This window comes from Vanessa cardui, chromosome W (genome assembly GCF_905220365.1).
Source record: "Vanessa cardui chromosome W, ilVanCard2.1, whole genome shotgun sequence".
Taxonomy (NCBI): domain Eukaryota; kingdom Metazoa; phylum Arthropoda; class Insecta; order Lepidoptera; family Nymphalidae; genus Vanessa; species Vanessa cardui.
Genome location: NC_061153.1, coordinates 8,661,601 through 8,665,696, shown reverse-complemented (window position 1 = coordinate 8,665,696; position 4,096 = coordinate 8,661,601). Strand labels below are relative to the sequence as shown.

The 4,096-nt window shown below is 34.9% G+C and overlaps 1 pseudogene; it reads left to right on the top strand.

Moving 5' to 3' along the window:
* The first annotated feature begins 1,123 nt into the window (after positions 1-1,123).
* Positions 1,124-1,873, top strand: LOC124542555 (annotated as a pseudogene).
* The last annotated feature ends 2,223 nt before the right edge of the window (positions 1,874-4,096 follow it).

The following is a 4,096-nucleotide window of genomic DNA, read 5'->3' as shown; positions in this document are numbered from 1 at the left end:
TTATCGGTCCAAGTTTAGACGGTACTTATCCAAGTTTTCAAGTTTTATCTCGCGAGAGTCCGTCATGTGAATGGTCAGCTTTTTTGGTTATTAGAGGTACAGTATGTATGTAGAGTATATATAAGTGAAATCTATGTCAATCAATCAATCAAAATAAACTTTATTCAAGTAGGCTTTTACAAGCACTTTTGAATCGTCATTCGTTAGTCGTCAACGCAGTCTCTCGGGTCAAAATGTCCGTTTAGTAAGTCAAAGGGTCTACATCTAGTAAAGCTATGTATGGAACTATCATAAGCAATAATGGCATATGGCATGAGGTTAAATATGGGCTCATCTTTATGTTTTACCTTCAGGATACGAAGGTGTTCTAATATTGTCGAATGAAACCGTTCAATGTTACCATTATCGTTAGGAGAGTGAGCTAAAATTTTATGATGGTTGATTTTGTGTAATCGAGTAAATTCTGAAAATAATTGATTAGTAAATTCTGTTCCGCTATCGGTAACTATAGTTATAGGTACACCATGTTGGGTACAAAACTTTAATAAAGCTTGTAAAATGCTTATGGCTGTTCCATCACGTAAACGGTACGCTTGACCATATTTGGTAAAAACGTCTACGAAAGTTATATATTTTTCGTTATGTACAGTGAATAAGTCTATGTGCATAATTTCAAAAGGTTTACTAGCTGGGGGTACTATGTTGAATTGAGGTCTGATTGGATTTCTATCATATTTAGCTTGTCCGCATATTGTGAATTCATTTATAAATTTGAAATATGTTCCTTCATATTCGGCCAATAGCATTTTCGAGGTAGGGCAAGGAAGCATTAATTTACTCCGTGATGGTTTGTCTTTCCATTATGATAATGAGAAATTATTTCCTGTTGTCGTAAATATTTTTTTTGGGCGGTAGGTGCATAATTAAGTAGACGTGTTTTCTTTTGCTCTCTGCAAATATTTAATTTAAAAATAATTAACACCTGGTAAAATGTGCTAAGCATTCATCAAACCTATCAGCTGTGACTCCTTTATCTAATCCAAGTATAAAAACACATATTAAACAACAGACAACTAAAGTTCAATTAACTCTCACAATATCACTCTCGAAGATCAGATTAATAATGGACTCTATTAAACACTCAATTGCACAACTAACAGAACATTTCAACTCTAAAATGGCTAAGTTCCAACAAAATTTGAATTCTAATATGCCAGCCGCCAGTCCGACTTCCAACATAGTCTCCCAGTTTAATGCTTTCCGAAGTTTTGTCTTAACTGCTCTGGAAGGACTTCAGCTGCAAGTCGAGCTCCTTTCCAAAAAGTGTGATCAAATTGAAATGAGAAGTAGACGGAAAATGCTCCTGGTACATGGGGTTCCGGAAGCCAACAAATAAAACTTATCGGCTAATATCAGTCAGCTGTTGTCTAAACATCTCAAGTTGCCAGAGTTATCAGTGGATTCTATCAGTCGCTGCCATCGTTTGGGTTCTTCGGCTCCTGAGAAACCAAGGGTCATCCTTATTAAGTTCCAAGATCCAATTATGCGTAACAAAGTGTGGTATGCAAAAACCAGTCTGAAGAACACTGGGGTTACAGTGTCTGAGTTCCTAACAAAGGAACGTCATGACGTCTTCGTGGCTGCCAGACAGCGTCTTGGTATCAACAAATGTTGGACTAAAGATGGCAACATAGTTATTATTGGTCCAGATGGTAAGCGTCACCAAATTACGTCTATGGCGGAGCTGAATATGTATTCCACTGCTATGGTGCCTCAACAAGTTTCAGCTAGGGCTGCAACCTCATCCAACACCAATACCCAAGAGAACAAGAATTCGCAGGGAGCCCGACCGAAAAGGAACTTAAAGAAGTAACTATTTCCTATATTTTACTATTTATTATAACTGGTGTTTCATTAAAAACTATCTTGTTTGTTGTCTCTCATACGGGTCCTTCAGGTAATCAATGTTTTTCAGTACATTAATAACTGTTTGTGTTGTTATTTTTTCTTTGTAGGTAGTTATTTATAACTCTTTAATTAGTTACACTGTTATTCACTTGTAATATTATAGTTTACCTACTATTTGCTAATATTATTTAAATAATATGTAAACGTCAAATGCAGTGTGTGTACAAGTTACTGTCAATGTGAGTGACATAAATAAAATTGATGTTACATTCCGCTGCTGACGTTTCGTTTCACGTGTTAATCTAGTTTTTTATAGACATATATATAATTTTTTTTTTCTTTTTTTTTTGTTTCGTTAATTTTTTTTTTCTTTTTGTTTTCTAATTTCATGTTGTGTTTTTAAAATAGTATTCTGGATACTGTATATATCTAAGCGATAACTTACAGCAGTAACAGCTGATAGATTGATTGAATGCTATAAATTTAATAATTATTTTATTGTTACTAGATACTATTAGATATTATTTATATTATTATTATTTATTTTTATAAATATTACATATATTTATTTGTATATTTTGTATTTATTAGGTATTATTTTTATTTTATTATTATTGATATTTTTTATTTACTTACAATATGAGTGACTCTGGTGATTATATTTGTTCTGACGATGACTTTATATCTGCCTCATCAAGTGATAGCTTTCATAGTATACCTTTGTCATTACATACTCATTTGGATTCTACTTTTCATACGGTTCCTAAAAATTTTAACGTTGTCCATCTCAACGCACAAAGCATTCCCGCGCATTATACGGATTTGTTAACATCACTTGATCTTAAAAATTTGCATGCTATCTTGATATCTGAAACATTCCTTAAGCCTTGCCTTCCTTCTACCTCTTTCTCCTTACCAGGATTTCATCTAATACGGAATGACAGGACGGGAAAAGGTGGTGGCGGTGTGGCAATTTACCTACGTAGTCATATTCCTTTTTCCATTTTAGATAAATCCCCATCGCAATATTCCGAATCTTCTGAGCACATTTTTCTTGAACTCTTATTTGGTCCTTTAAAAGTCCTCTTAGGGGTATTTTATAGCCCTTCTCTTCATATTAATTATTTTCAATGTTTTGAGCACCTACTTGAGAAATATGTTTCTGCTGTTGATCACACCATTATTATGGGTGATTTTAACACGTGTTTAAATAAAAATGACTCACGTGCTCAACGCCTTCGTAATATTGTGAATAGCTCTAATTTAAATATACTTCCTTCTAATTCTACTCACTTTTTCCCAAATTGCTTTCCTTCTTTATTAGATTTAATAATTGTTTCTTCATCTGATCATGCTATGCTGTATGGCCAATACCCCGCTGAAGCGTTTTCATACCATGACCTTTTGTATCTCTCATATAAAGTCCGTCCGCCTAAATCAAAACCAACCATTGTCATGAGACGAAGTTTCAAGAACTTTGACAATAATAAATTTTTGTGTGACCTTGATCGGATTGACTGGGATGCTGTATTCAATGCTCCATCTATGGATGATAAACTTGAATTATTTAACTCTCTCCTCTCAGATCTTTTTAATATTCATGCTCCATTAAGACCGATTAAGTTAAAACACCTTCCAGCACCATGGTTAACACAAGACATCAAAGTTGTCATGGCAAGACGTAATGCTGCTAAGTCGAGATATAAACGGAGACCGACAGACAACAATCTCCTGAAATATAAACGGCTGCGTAATCATTGCAGCAAAGTCTGTAGGGATGCTCAACGAAACTATATACACAATTCTGTTAGCATCAAGAACACCGGCAAGGTATGGCGTTTTTTGTATGCGATGGGTATTGGCCGTCAGTCACTAGAAGTAAGAAATGTTGACGCTGAAGCGCTGAATAAGCACTTCACGGCGGCTACCATGGACAATGCGAATAAATGTCACACCTTGAATTCCATAACCACACGTCCTAAGCCTAATTTTTCTCCTTTCTCTTTTACTCTAGTGACTTCTGAGGATATCAGGAAGAGTATTCTTGGTATTCAATCAGACGCCGCTGGATGTGACGGTATCAGTCGCAAAATGATACTCCTGTCCTTAGATACCATTCTTCCTGTTCTATGCCACCTATATAATTTCTCTTTAAATTCAGGTATTTTTCCCAATAGTTGTCAAATAG